General features: G+C 46.5%; 1 long non-coding RNA gene across 1 annotated transcript; it reads right to left on the minus strand.

The window, feature by feature from the left end:
* Positions 1 to 8,535: 8,535 nt before the first annotated feature.
* On the minus strand, positions 8,536 to 9,895 carry LOC127226834 (uncharacterized). Its single transcript, XR_007834936.1, has 2 exons — positions 9,501 to 9,895; positions 8,536 to 9,142 (listed from the first exon to the last, which is right to left on the minus strand). It is a non-coding gene; the product is annotated as an uncharacterized LOC127226834 (long non-coding RNA).
* Positions 9,896 to 15,654: the final 5,759 nt, after the last annotated feature.

Raw genomic sequence — 15,654 nt, forward strand, 5'->3', positions numbered from 1 at the left:
ATATCCTTTAGTATTGATTGACAAACAGACCAGAGACCTAAAGGGTAGAGTGGTATAAGGCCAAGGGGGTGGGCAGGAGCTGCTCCAGAAATAACTTGGGGCTGGATGACAGTAAAGATTTGTTCAGACTTTAAGAAACAGTGGGCACAGTGCAGCTAAGTGGTGTCTAAGCTTAGAGCCCGGTAGATGGTAAGGACAGTACAAATTGGCAGCTAGCTCGCCAGAAAGGCAGTAGTCTATGCCCTGGATTCAGCAGCAGAATCAGGATCTGGAAGAGACAAGCCCACTCCCAGACAGAGCAGCTGTGCCAGCTCCCCAGGCACCCACCTCAAAGCCCGGCTCAGCCAGATACAGGGCTTAGGAGCTGGCTCTGTAAACTAGCCAAGCAGGAGCTGGGAATCACTTGGTTTGCTTTCCTCGGCTTTCTCTCTCAGTGAAGATCTTTCAGAAACTTTCTTTGTTTCTTTGACTGAGCCAAAGAAAGGAGGAAGCATGCTGTGTGAAGGTTGGGAGAAGGGCTGGAGGGCCAGCCTCCTACTTGGAAAGGAAGGACCACCGTGGGACTAATGGCACCAGGTCATCCTCCAGCAGGGAAGCTCTGAGAGTGCCTTTCAGGCAGTTAGATCTACACATGAGCACATGCACAGTGCATGGAGATGTCCATGGGTACAGGTAAGTATCTCTGTGTGCACCCACTTAATCCATTTAACAACAATGTATTTACTGAGTGTGTACTATGTACCAGGCCCTGGTTCTCATGGCATGGGATACTCACATGAAGAAAATGAAAATCCAGAAAGTTTGCATCCCGAGGGGATTGACATGTGCTTGCACATGTGAGTCTACTGTGCACACATACACACAGGATCAAGAGGAGCATGGGCATGAACGTGCAGCCCTGGGTTAGGAACCATCTGCCACCTTCTAACTAGGTGATCTGAGGCAAAGCATTCGCTGAGTGTCAGGAGTCAGTAAAACAACCTCTCACTCTCACAACTGTCGCTAGACTAAATGTACAGACACACAGATGTCACCAAGCAAAGTGCCTGGCTGGGGCCACTGCCATGCCATCAGTTCTCTTCAGGTTTCCTTTAGAGTTGGAGGGGATTCTGTTCTGTGTATGCATAAAGTGTCCCTGGGGTAGGAACATGGACTTTATTTTCCAGTGAGAACTTCCTCTCCTCGGGATATAGACCATGTGCTGTTATAATACCCTAGGTCTGATTAATTGTTTCATTCAAGCAAAGATGGCAACTCGTGATGGGAGTGAAAGGCTGGTCACCTGGACTCATCTGGACTGACTCATTTAAGCCCTGGCAGGCCTTCCAGCTTTGACACAACTATGCGGCTTCCAGTTCTGTTTTTCATTCCCTCAAATAACCATTGGCCACCCCCTTGTTGACATCCATCTGAAACAACCTAGTGTCTCTTGCCCGGCCCTACAATGCCCTGGCCATGCTACTCCCTTCTCCTAACCCCACTCCCCCGATGATTTATAGAAGTGATCTAGAACTCAGTCCAGGACCAACAGGCAGTGAGCAGGAAGGACCCCACTGCAGTGAGAGGGGAGGACCCCACTGCAGTGAGAGGGGAGGACCACACTGCAGTGAGCAGGAAGGACCCCACTGCAGTGAGCGGGAAGGACCCCACTACAGTGAGAGGGGAGGACCACACTACAGTGAGAGGGGAGGACCACACTGCAGTGAGAGGGGAGGACCACACTGCAGTGAGAGGGGAGGACCACACTGCAGTGAGAGGGGAGGACCACACTGCAGTGAGAGGGGAGGACCACACTGCAGTGAGAGGGGAGGACCACACTGCAGTGAGAGGGGAGGACCACACTGCAGTGAGAGGGGAGGACCATACTGCAGTGAGAGGAGAGGACCACACTGCAGTGAGAGGGGAGGACCACACTGCAGTGAGAAGGGAGGATCACACTGCTTGGTGAGCATCCTGGTGTCCCCAAGACCCTTGCTTTCTTCAAGCACAACAAAGAGAATGGAAGTGTCCTGTGCCCTAAGACTTTCCCTAAGACTGAGCCATTGATTTGGGTTATGTTCCCTGGTAGGATAACTCTGAGCATCCTCATCCCCCCCCCATATCCCTCCTCTGTCGTATTTCTAAGTGTTCACTGATATCCACCTGAGTATGTGAGTCAACGTGTCTACAACTACAGCACCTCCTTGCACTAGCTGGCTGTCCCTGAGCACTGCTCTTCTGATGAACAACTGTCGCATCCTTGCAGTCACCCTACCTAGAAACCATTGGGCTGTACCTCAACTCCCCATTCATCTCTTATACGTAACCAATTATCAGATAATTTTTAGTTATTTGCCCCCACCAGCAATTCCGCACCCCCACTTCTGCTGCCACCTTGGCAACGCTGTCACCTCTTTCCTTCTGGACACTTGCAAGGTCCCCACTGACCCCCTACCTCCAGCCCACCCATTCCTTCCAGCACTATCAAGTGCTCAGTGCTCTCTTCCTCCAATGCCCCCCCCCACTGCTCTCTGCATCCACAGACTTGAGGTTTAATCCCGAGGGGTGTCCTCACTGTTTCCAGGACACCGAGCAGCCCTGCACCCTAACTTTAGTGGTTTCTCTTGCCTGGAATCCTTTTTCCTCATTTCAGGCTTTTACCAAAATTCTCAGTCTTTAAGTGGCTATTAGGCCAGGCTGAACCTCATCCTGTGGCTTTTTCTGCTTTGGCACTTAGGATGCTTAGGATGAACCTGCTCAAAGTTGCTAGCAGTCTGTTAGAACTAGAGAGCTCAATTCACCTCTGAGGTGTATAACTTTGTTTTGGTAAAACTGTCACAAACTGATGACTGAATAGTTATTGTTGGCCTCAACAAATGTTGACTCTTGTGGTTCAGCAAAGCACATAGCCTTGCCTGGGGAGAGGACATGGCCTTCTCTTCCCAGTTTAAGAACTAATGAGGGAGGGAGTATGAATCTGGCTCCATGAAAATGGTGTTTTCTGCTGCAGGTGGGTGAGTTGCTCTAAGAGATAGTAAGCAGAGACAAGTGGCCTATTTGAGGAAGTGGGAGGGACCCATGACATACTGTGACATTGAGGGGGGGTTGAGAATACTGTACCTATCTCTGATGGGAGATGTTCTTCTGTATGCTGTGTATGTTTCTCTTATTGGTTGATGAATAAAGCTGTTTCAGCCAATGGATAGGCAGGATTTAGCCAGGAGGGAATCCAAACAGGGATGAAGAAAGGTAGGAGGTGCAGTTGGGGAGACATGGGAAGCAAGAAGTCTGGTCATCACCGGTAAGCCAAGACCACACTGAGATACATAGATTAATAGCAATGGGTTAATAATTAACCTGAGCCATTGGCCAGTTTATAATTAATATAAGCCTCAATGTGTTTTTTTTGGGACTAAATGGCTGTGGGACAAGCTGGGACAGGAACTTCCAGGTACACATCTCTGCATTGAACCTAAGATGTCTTTGAAGCCCTTGAATCTGTCACCAAAACCCTAAAAGAGCTATGTGTTACCAATAGGTAGGTATCGGCCATGAATGCTGGAAACTCACAAGTGGTCCCAGCAGGATCCTTTGATGGTCTTCCATGAACCCAACTAGAACTGCAGTGTACAGATGACTTGTGGCATCATTCAAAAATATGAAGGAATCACCAGGCATTCTAGTCCCAGCACTTGGGAGGTAGAGAGAGTAGATTATCCTTAGCTCATATAGGTTTGCAGCTGGGCCAGGCTACATGGGCTCCTGTCTTGGAAACTAAACAAACAAACCAGACCCCAAGGATAAGCCTCAAGAAATCTTGAGAGAATGTTTCATGACATGATACTGCAAATTGGAGTTCACAACTAATACCTCAAGGGCTGGAGAGTTTAACAACAGTAAATATCATTTGTTGCTCTTGAAAGAGGCGTGGATTTGATCCCCAGCACTCACACAGCAGCTCACAACAGTCACCATAGCTCACAATCTTGACTCCAGTTCCATGGGATCTGATGCTCTCTTCTGACCTGTGAGGGCACTGCATGCATGTGGTGCATATACATGTAGCCAAACACTCATACACATAAAATTAAAACTAAATAAAACTACACAAGCAAACCAAAACCAAACCCCACAGGTCATTTATATTCCAGGCAAGAAAAACAAAGTATGCTGGACAGGGAAAACCATCATACACTGCTAATCATGACTGCTTCCCAGTGCTATCAGTAGAGATAACACAACACACACACACACACACACACACACACACACACACACACACACACACACACCACACCCCCTTTTGGTATTTTCAGAAAACATTCCAATTTCCCCAACATTAAGAATCCAGAATTAGGATAGCCAAAGCCACAAAGAATATTTTCATCTCAGCTCAGCAGAAGCTGTGTCCCACCCAAGATGGGGGTCCTATAGGAGCTCTTGGGTCCAAGATCGGGTCTGTAGCCAGTTCTTGTTAATCTTGCTGCCCCTTAGCTAGGAACCCTCTCCGACCCACCCCTTCCACTGACTCTTCCTGCTGGAGCTGTTTCCCAACACACCTAGCCTTCAGGCTTGGCATTTCCTCTGCCAGTCATTCCCACCACCACCCCCTTACCCCCCCTCACTGCAACACAAACAGACACAGACACACACACACACACACACACACACCTGTAGTCAGCTTCTGTGCTTCCGGTTTCATTATGACTCAGAGGCTACTTCTCAGTGAACAATTCTCTGGCTGAGTTCTCTAAGACTGTCCATCTTCCAGCACTGTCAAGTCCTTACTTCCTCTCCCCTTACAACACAGGTCATTGTCCCTCGTGCTATGTAAGCTCTTGTAAGACTTAGTCTCCTTGCTCTAGCATATGAGCTCGAGGAGGACAAGGATGTTTATCCAATTTGCTCACTGTTGTAATCTCATCACCTGTGTGTACACTGGCCATCTCAAGTTGCTCAACATATCTGTTGAGTGACTGGTTAAATATCATAACAGTATTCACCATATAGCAGAGGTGGGAGGAGCTTTGGTAGCTCCCCTCTTATGTCTAGTCTTCCAGATGTTTTCAGGTAGGTAGTAGCACTGTGTGTGTCAAAGTAGGAGAGGTTAAAAAACCAGTTGAGGCCAACTTGTCCACAGGCAAAGCAGGGGTCGGGGTAGATGTTAAGTGGTCAGGGGGTCAGGGGTCTGCCTTTTACTTTGGTTTTGAGTGTGGCTTAGGCAGTGGATGCTCCTCCCCCACAATGCTGACACCAGGCTCCAACAGCAGGTCTGGAGGTTTCTGGGGGCATCATCTTTCAAAAGTGGGCTTCCCTCTCCATTAGAGTCCTCAACCAGAGAGGCCAATTTGCCAGATACCCGGCACTGCTCACTGCTTCTATTTCCCAACCCAGGCCAGATGCTCAAGTTGTAATATAATGAGCAGTACCTTGCTAAGTAGCCAAGGCATTCAACTTGAGTATTGAGAGAATGGTAGAAATATTCTTTCCTGTGGTTTTCTTACAGGATCTTAATGTTGACAGTGTGGAATCTGCCTCACAGGGCCCTTGTGCGGGTGCATGAGACCATGTGGTTATCATTTTCAGTACCATGCCTGGCACACAGGCTTAGCAAATGCTAGCTACTATAGGTATTGACTGGGAAGTGGCCAATGTCTGATTTCAGTTGGTAGACTGGAGTGTGGGGTATAGATTTCACTGACCCCTTACTTCAATCATCCACTAAACTGTTTCCTGGATCTGCACGGAGAATAGGATTCCTTGTTCAAGGTCACATGGCCATGACTTTGAAAAGGCCTTGATCAGGATACTTTTCAGGATACCCAACTTCCTTATTATGCTTGTTTCTGCTGGGAGGTAATTGTTGCCATCTTTGCTAGGCTGCACAATCTGAGGTATAATTTACTTAAGTATCAATTGCCACCATGACCAAGGCATGAAAAATAATTACCTCAAGTGGAAACTGGGGTTGGGCCTATGAATTGAGGCCTGACTTGCATGAGTTACAAATGAGCAGCCACCTCTGGGGCACTATGTGCCTGCTGGATTCGGGACAGCTGCAGTCAACCTGAGGCTGTTTCCAAACACCTGTTATGCAAGTTCCAGTAGGTCATGAGTTCTGACTCTGGCATCAAAATCCCTGAAGAGCTGGGTGTTGCACCACATCTGTAATCTCAACATGGAGAAAATCTGAGGCTAGCATGGGCTACAGAGCCAACCCTAGGCCAGGTTGGGCTGCACACTGAGATACCGTCTCTAAGGGCTGTGAATGTAGTTCAGTGGTAGTGTACTTACCCAGCATGCCCAAGGTACTGGGTTTAATCCCAACACCACTAAGTAAATCCCTGTTAAGAGTTCTTTTAGCTGAGATATCTTCCTGTTGTCCACTAATGAAAGCCACTGTTTTCACAATTTCCTCTACTGGCTTTTCTTCCCACTCCTGTGAATGACCATGAACAATGGGTTTCATCTCCTGCCGTTACCGTGGCCAGTATCTGCTGCACACATGGACCCAGAGGCTATAGCTTAGTCCTTCTGAAAAGCTGATGGCATCTGTGACATGGGAGGTCTTTCATCCTGAGGCAAGGGTACAAGTTCTGCCAGCCTTTCTACTGCCATCTGGAAACAACACCGGGAGTCACGTTTGCAGGTCACAAATACTACTATTGTTCAATGGCATGAGAGACTAATTTGGGACTTACTAGAAATAGAAGACTAAAGACTGAGGAAACACGGTCTAAGAAGGCAAAGCTAAGACTGAGCAAAACTACATTTTCTATGTGAATCAACACTGCCAACATCGTAAGTATCCACAGCTGGGATCAAAGTTCACCAATAACACCCCAACTTTATTTTGCCTGCTTTTACCTTATTGCAATTAATTACCTTGGCAACAGAGTCCTTGTTTGTATTTCCAGAAACACTGTGATGCTTAAAGAAAGATGAGTCTGGTGTCAGACACCCCAAGACTGGAAGGAGTTCTAAGAAGTAAATCTACAATAATGCAAAGTGCAAACTCTTGACTAAGACTTCAACTCTAATCCTGTTCTGTCAGGCTACTTGTGAGAGCTCTGAAGGCAAGATCCTATCTTCCCCTTAAGATGATTACAAACATGGGAAGCATATAAGAGCTGGCTCATTTGGGCAACTGTAAGTAGCATTATTGTCATTAGTGTATCTAAAATGTAGATATTCAGTGATACTTTGCAGTGTGCTTGTAAAAAGTAGTGGGAAATACCTTTGGCTGGTAACATGTTTAATGAATGGTACTTTTATTAGTCTTGTCTCTGCTCTGTCTTTATACATTTGACCTTGAGCAAAGCCATTTTTTTGTCACCAGTAAAATTCGGAGTGCTTTTATTCCACTTCAGTCCTTGAAAGACTGAGTGGCAACTGAAGATAATTACATAATTCACTTGTTCTTGGAGATGTGATAACTGAAGTCACACACAGCTTACTGATGGCCAGGAATGGGGACACTGTGCTAGAATGAAACACTCTGGAGTGGGTGCAAGAGACTTGGGTTTTGTCTTGACACTTTAACCAAGTGACTGCAGGCAAAATCAAACAACCTGACCCTCGATGCTCATGCATCTGACCTCTGCCCAGGAGAAAGTATTGCTCTTTAAAGGCAAAGGCAGTCATCCCATTTAATTAACTTGGTACCCAGAAAGGTCATCTCCACATGAATTACAAACTACTCGGGGGCCATTTTTAATAATTAGCAAAGTGCCTACTGACAGATTTTACTCTGATTTGGATCTGCTTCATTGAATCCCTGACCTTGTGTCCTAAAATGTGTTCCTTGACAACCTTACCATACTTAATGCTGTTTGAACATAAATGGTAAAAGAAAACTTGTGACAAATAGAAAACAGCTCTACTAGTATGCTGCTTTAAGGACCCAGTTCCCTAATGCCCATCTCTAGTGGCTCCCACTCCTTTTGTTCCCTGATTTTACTTTCTAAAGTATTTATTCTCAGGGTGAAGGTAGGTGGTCTGCAAAGGCCCCGTGGGTGTCTACATGTCTCCATGGAGTGGGAAAGCAGCAGACTGATTTGCAACAAAAGCACGGGGCTTCCTGGTACTGGGGACAGGTCTTGAAGTGGAGCTTCTTGGCAGGAAAAGACATGTGTTCGCACTTTCTATATAATATTTCAGGCATTACTTGGCCTCTGAAGGCTTTGCTAGAAGAGGAACCCTTATAGAGGTTGATCGAAGGAAAGCAGCGAGGGCCAAACTGATCATGGTCATAATCATTGTGCTCTATAACCCACTGCTATGAAGCAAGAGCTCCCAGTGAGTATTGTTACTGAAAATGATCAGTGCTCTTACAACACTTCTTGTACCATCCCCAACTCCTCTATCTCCAAAGTCTGAGGGGATTTATTAAAGGTAGCCAACCTCAAGCAAGCCTCATTCAACCACCTCAGCTAGATCCCACATCCCTTTGTAGCTTTTCATTTACTGTATTGTAATTTCTGGTTTATTTACTCTTTCCACTAAATAGAGGATATATCCTATTCCCAAATGCCTGAAACTGCGCAGCACAAAACACAAGATGCTCAACAAGTTTATTAAGTGTATCAGGATACGCTTCTCATTCACTACATCACTATAATAGCTAGGCAAATAGAAGTACATACCAGTCTTCTTTTTGTTTAAAAAAACACAAAAATGTTAGAGTCTTAGCATGAAATAAGCTTTCCCACCCTGGTACCAGACCAAACCTGTTGCCTTCCTTCACGTCATCAAGGCCAGCATTACAGAGCTGCATACTGCATTCAGGATCACAGAATAAAATGCAATGTTTTTTCAACTCATTTTACAAAATGCACAAAACTCTACAACACATTCTATAAGAAAAAGAAACGGCCTCATTTATAATCAGCAATTTAATATATTAAAAGTAACAAAACCTGGTAGGATACAAGATTTAAAAACTAAAGTTCCAAAATTTTCTCAGGCTTCTTCTATGCCCTCAGTGGCTACCCTTCCTCCCACCAGCATGGTCCTAGCACTAGCCCTAATTAGGCTTGGCTCTGTTGACCTCGTACTGCTCCGGACAACACTGCAGTTCTTTCTTCCGAAGCCTGGCCAAGAACCAGGGCTTTCATCTTGGTGATTTCCAGGTTGCTTCGGGGACTCCAAGGGCATTCATATTCTGATGAATTGGTGCAAGGCACCTGTCTGTAACTAAGGCATCGCTGCTGAACAAAACCTCCCCCAATAAGCCTTCTCAGGTACCCATTCTTTGATGGATGCACCACCACCACCACCACTGACTCAGATGCTTCTAGAACTGAGCCTCCCCGGAGCTATTACCGTCCGCCCTCCCTCGCCCCTCCCCCGGAGCTATTACCTTTCCTGTAGATAAGACCCAAGACTATCGCTAAGAGACCTAATCTGGAGCCATCTCTTCCCAGAGCCTGCTCCACCTCTCAAGAGGTTTTAACCTGACGGTCAAGATGTTAAGTGTGATGCTTGCGGTGAAGCTGCTCAGCTGGAAAGCAAAGACGTACCGCGATGTTGTGCAGCCCTAAGGCGATCTTACGGTGCAGATCCTTCAAGTCTCCGAAAACGTGTTTCGCCGTCTTGGAAGCGTGTGATGAGGCCCTTCTTTCTGTCCTCTACTCGCAGAAACAGCACGCAGTAGGCAGGCAGCAATCCGATCAGTTGGCGTTGGGAGGCGGCCAAGGCCTGGGCTCGCCATCCTGCTCATCCTCAGCGGGAGGAGGCAGGGCTCACCCACTCTCAGGCTTCTGCCACATGCCTTCGGGCAGGCGGTGCCCGGAGAGCCACCCCAGAGACTGCGCGAACAGGCCAGGGAGGACGGCGGCCGGAGTATCAGGAGGTCGCGGCGAGCTCCACACCCGACCACGGCCGCGCAGCCGCAGTCCGTGCTCGCCGCTTCCGGCTCCCTCGGCCAAGATGGCAGCCGCGTGCCGCGCGCAGCCCTTCCGTTCCTCCAGGGCTGGCGGCGGCGTGCACCGGCTCATACAGGTGCAGGCGCCGCGGGGAGTGTGAGCCTGTGCTTCGGGGTAAACGTTGTAAGCTGCCGTTCAGGGCGGGGAAGCTTCGGTGTGCGAGAATAGATCAGAAGCTTGTGTAGATGGTGAGGCTCAAATGCAGCGTGCGTAGACACTGCTAGGATGGCAAGTTAGAGAAGGGCCTTGATAGAATGCTAGAGGCATTAAAATTTATCCAGGACACATGGGGGGAGACTGCAGTCTTTGTCCACGGCCTCGGTGGCACGCGGAAGGGATGCTTATTGCAGTGCGGAAGAGGCTCTTGGAAGCAATCCGAAATACTGGTCAGTGGCTAATTGCAAGGTGAGGACAGCACACTCCGCGGGTGATGAGAGATGCACAGAGCAGAAAGCACACACCACGCACAGCAGCGGTGGTGCCTGGGTGACTGGCTTGAGGAAAGGAAACATTTTCCCCCATCAAAATGCGCTCACCCCTTTCCTCCCCCCCCCTTTTTTGGGGGGTTTGTTTTGTTTTTCAGGACAGGGTTTCTCTGTAGCTGGGACTCTGTCCTGGAACTCACTCTGTAGACCAGGTTGTACTCAAATTCACAGAGATATCCCTGCCCCTGCCTCCCCGAGTTCAGGGATTAAAGGCATGTGCCATCGCCACCACCATCACCCGGCGTTAAGTTTTTTTGTTCTTTATTTCTCTCCCTTTTAACCCCTCTTCCACTTCGTGTCCCTCCCCCTCCCCACTCTGGAAATTACCTCGCCTACCAATATCCCATGTTTTCAAATCCTATCCGCTCTTCAGGTCTACATTTAAACATCACCTTTCCAAGTCTTCCTTGGAGGTCATACATAGAATTTATTTGCTATTATTTCTGAGTCATCACAGCAATTATATTTTATTTAACACCCAATTACTCAATATTCACTGATATTTCTGAGTCACCATAGCAATTATGTTTATTTAACATCCTTGTGCTAGGTTTTGTTTCTATAAGCATTTCTTCAATATTCATTTGATTCTCATTAAAGTACTGCTGTTACCAACTACATTTTTAAAAATGGTTGTATTTTTCCTGTGGCATTTGCTGTTTGTCAAATACATAACCTTGGATAGTTAACTAAAACTCTTTGCATTATTGATAAAAATGAGCATAATAACCCAGTCGTGGTGGCACACCTTTAATCCCAGCAATCAGGAAGCAGAGGCAGGTGGATCTCTGTGAGTTCGAGGCCAGCCTGATCTACAAATTGAGTTCCAGGACAGCCATAGCTGTAACACAGAGGAATTCTGTCTTGAAAAAACAAAACAACAACAACAGAAAGAATTCACATACATGATCCTGCCTCAAAAGAAAAAAATTGAAAAATATATACCCATTGATATGTGACTTACAAAAACTGAAGTGTGTGGATGAGGCAGGAAGATGTTTATTATAGTCTAGCTTGAGGCAATTGTTAGCATTGTGCCAAACGTTTTATGTACAATGTAATTGAGTCCTCCCAAATCCCTATTAGCAAAGTATTATTATCCTCATTTTACAAATGGGAAACAGTCACAGAGAGGTGAAATTACCTGCCTCAAACCACTCATCTGCTATGTGCTAGACTGGAAATGCAAACCCAGATCTTTGAAGCCTCTCCATGTCCATGATCCTGGCTGGACTGTCTTGCTAGTGCTGTTTCTAAATAGGACAGTGCTGAAGATAAAAGAATGTGCCTGCTACAGCAAGATTGGTCAAGGAAAGATGAAGGAGAAATATCTGAGGAAATGAGCCTGCAGGAGATAGGACAGATAGAAAGCATCTTAAGAGACAAGTTAGCAATAAATTAGTTGCTTTGCATACACTAACAAGACTTATTTCAAGTGAACTATTATTTTACTAAAATCGCTAGTTTAAATCTACTTTCTTCAAAGCTTCCCAAAGTCACCCCCACCCCACTTTCCAAATTAATGTGTAGCCTCATCTTAGTGTTATCCTTACTGTGTCTCTCAAGTCATTTAAGACACAGATTTTTTTTTTTTAATTTCTTGAGAATTTCACACTCATATACAATGAAATTTGGTCATACCCACTTCCCATTACTCTTCCTCTGGATTCCCTCGAAACCCTACCCTTTTATTTAATTTCTTCTTCCCCTTTACCTCCTCCCCCATCTCTTCCTCCTCTGCTAAGTGCAACTACTTCTGTCATGTGTGCATGGCTATGGGATTATCCACTAGAACGTGGGCAACCTATCCCTGCCTGCACCCCGGGAAACCAATGAGTTTATTAGGCTTCCCTACAGAGCAATGGGTGGTCCTTCCTGCACTGGAACATCTGTACTTAACACCATGTAGAGAGACCCTGCCTCAAAAAAACCAACCCAACCCAAAAAAAAAAAAAAAAAAAAAAAAAAAAAAAAAAAAAAAAAAAAAAACAGCAGTTAGTTACCCCACAACAGTCATTTGATTATTGGGTACCAGTACATTTTGTCCATCAGGTTAGGATTATAGCATCCAGGGTCTGGTGCTGGGTAAAACCATTGATCCCCCCCACCCCCGAAGAAGCCTGCATTGCTCCTTCCAGCACTGGGAAAGCTGGCCAGCAAGGAGGACAGTTGAGGGTTTTATGTCCTGCAGCTAAGTGTGTTCTGTCTTCAGCTATAGGATCTTACCATGTAGTCAAGATGGAATGCCAAGAGCAAGGCAGTAGCTTGAGCTTTTCTGGGGACCTCTGGGGCCTCCCTGACTAATAGCTCCTAGAGAGGTATTCCATGCCTCTGGAGCTGCGATTTTTATTTAATAACCCATGGATTTGGGAGCTAAATTGGCCATCCATGCAGAGTACTTACATTTGACCACCTTTTTAAAAATGTATTTTGGTATGAACTTATATACTGAAGGGTTTCCACAAAGCTTTCCCACACATCCTTAATTGTGGTTAACTCCTATCCCCTTCCTCCACCCAGCCCTGTCCCAGTTCAAACCCTAACCTCCAGTGTCCTCCCCTCTTATCTTCTTTCATATCACATGTGTTCTACTGTCCCCTCCAATTATGATTTGAGCTGGTTGTGAGACAGTAGGGTTCCACATGGCTTTTTCATGCCCAGTTCCTTTAGGTTCCCCCTCCCCATTCCCCATTCCCTCCCTGCCTAAGCCTATCCACACCCCCAGTATTCTCCTTCTCTGCTTTTATTTATAGTCTCTCCCTTTCCCTTAAACCGAATGTCCCTTTCTAGTTTCCTGGCTTCCACTTGTGCTCTGAGTTAAACACACAAAACAGATGATTTGAAACTGGTGTCAGTCTATGAGAGAGAATGTGCAGCATTTTGTCTTCCTGGGCCTTGGTGACCTCACTCAGTATAATTTTTTCCAGCTCCAGTCACTTACCAGAAAATTTTATGATTTCATTTTTCAGTACTTACATTTTGAACAAGAACAAACTACTGACACTACATGGGTGAACCTGACAGACATTACACTAAACGAAAGATACAATAGATACAGTTGAATTCCTTATATTCAAGGAGATAGCTATGGTAGGATTCTGTGTATTTCATCTATGATATAATTAGGACAATGGACACTGTGGGTAGGTCTGACTGGATGGGGTGACAGAGACTTTCTGGGTAGATGAAAATTCTCTGTATCTCTAGTATAGGAATGCAACTTGCCAAACCGTATACTTACTACTTATGCATTTCACAGTTTACAAATTACACTGCAGAATTATAAAAACAAAAACTCATAAATTAAATGAATAGGCCTTTACATGTGATGGGTGGAGGGGGGGCATAGTAGGTGCATAGACTTGGTTTTAATCCTTGACAGTCCCTAGACACTATAGTGTTGTACTGAAGGGCATAAGCAGCAATTTCCCCCCAGTTCCTACTGTATCTGCCATGTCCTGGAAACTTTTCAAACCATTTTTATCTGAGCCATGGAAAGGGAGGAAGGGGGTTTCTCTTTGGTAGGGACATGGCAAAGCAAGCGCTCTGGTGACTGTAGGTCAGAATCTGCTTGAGGGCCCTTCATAGCCCTTGGTTCTTAGCACAGTGTGGCTAAGGAGGGGATAAGGAGTTACACTGGAAGTAAAGAATTCTAGGGGGAAGTCTCCTGGAATGCCTGGCATTAGTGGAGGTGTGGGAAAGGTGTCAGAGTGTACTGAGGCAGCTTCTTAACCCATCCCCCTGTGACCTTGCACAGGGCTGCACTCAGGCCTGTGTGTTTCATCACTGGGCTCAGTGACTCTAGCTTTGTCCACCCCACAGGGTTATTTTGAGGTTCAAATAAGATTGTGAAGTGTTTTTGTCTTGTTTAAGAGAAGATAGAAGATAGAAAAATCCCAGTAATGAATGTGTAGCTGACCTCTTATACAGACATTTCGGAATGAGTTTACACATTCTTGGTTCAAAAAAAAAAGTCTGGCCAAAAAAGATTAAACAAAGAAACATCAAGTACAGACACTGCCTCAGAGGCCAGTGAATACTTTGGTGGTGAGCCAGGCTTTTCTTGTTGGACGCCTCCTACACTTGGGCACGGGAGTCCAGCAGCCTTTGCTTCTTCACACAGGTGCTAAGAAGCTTGCTGGCCCACAGCTGAGTGGGCCCCACTGCAGAGATGCCTGTGTCTCCTCTGCTCCTCCTGTTAGTCTTGACAGCCATGCAATACGGCCCCAGCTCAAATAAAGGAGAGAAAGCTTTGTCTGCCCCCCAGAGCCCAAGGCAGAATGGAGCCCAGTGCTGTCAGAGTTGGATAGGCAAAAGCATGAGACTTCGGGCCTGTTTGTGTGGCTGGGATTGAGGCAGGATGGCCAGGCGAATGATTTGATCTGACTTGGGTAATGAAAATTGTTTGTTGCTGTTTGAAGAGCAATTGTGTAAGCAACAGTACTCCTGTGTTTGGCTGCCTGTGACTCACCACCGACTGTAACATAACCCCAGACTCAGAGGAGGTTCAGTCTGTGGGCAGTGGAGGAGGGGAGAGCAGAGATACAGGGCAGAAGGCCCCTTCTCATTCACCCTTCCTTCCCTCCTCACTGTCCCAGTCCCTCTCCAAACCTCTAAGGAGAGTTGGTGAGAAGGCATTTGCCACCTGGACACAATGAGGCCTAGTTGGAGGGACAGGCTAGAAGCTGGCTAGGAGCCAGAGCCCCGGCTTGAATGGCTGTTGCCAAGGGGCTGCCAACAGTCCATCTCAACCCCCAAGAGGCTGACCCAGGAGGGGGTGGGGGCCACCCCACACCTCGGAGGCACAACTCACACCATTTGTGGGCCAGGCCGTGATCAGAATGTACAGGGCACGGTGGCTTTGAGCACTGAGCAGGGCTGCTCCCCTCTGCTGGCTGTGGGCTCCTTTGGATCAGAGCCCGCTCTGGGAGTCCCTTTGTTGGCTGCTTATTATTCCGAATGCACCGAGCACTGCGCATTCATCTTTATTAGTTCTAATTGCTTCCCCATTCTAATGGGATCTTGATATTCCCATACAATTGAAAGGAAATGTATTCATTAAAGTAATTCTTCTAACTGCCGCTTCCAGCTGCTTCTCTGAAGTGACATTGTCTCTCCACACAGCCTGCTGAAGCCTCTTGTTAAGACTCTAGTCAAAAGCCAACTTTGGGCAGCAAACTTTCCTTGCAGGAGTTTCCAGGCACTAGAGAAAGGGTGCTTTTTAATCGGCTCACACAGAAGTTGGAGGCCAGCTGGTGTAATTG

The sequence above is a fragment of the Phodopus roborovskii genome, unplaced genomic scaffold, assembly GCF_943737965.1.
Source record: "Phodopus roborovskii unplaced genomic scaffold, PHOROB, whole genome shotgun sequence".
In the NCBI taxonomy this organism is placed as follows: domain Eukaryota; kingdom Metazoa; phylum Chordata; class Mammalia; order Rodentia; family Cricetidae; genus Phodopus; species Phodopus roborovskii.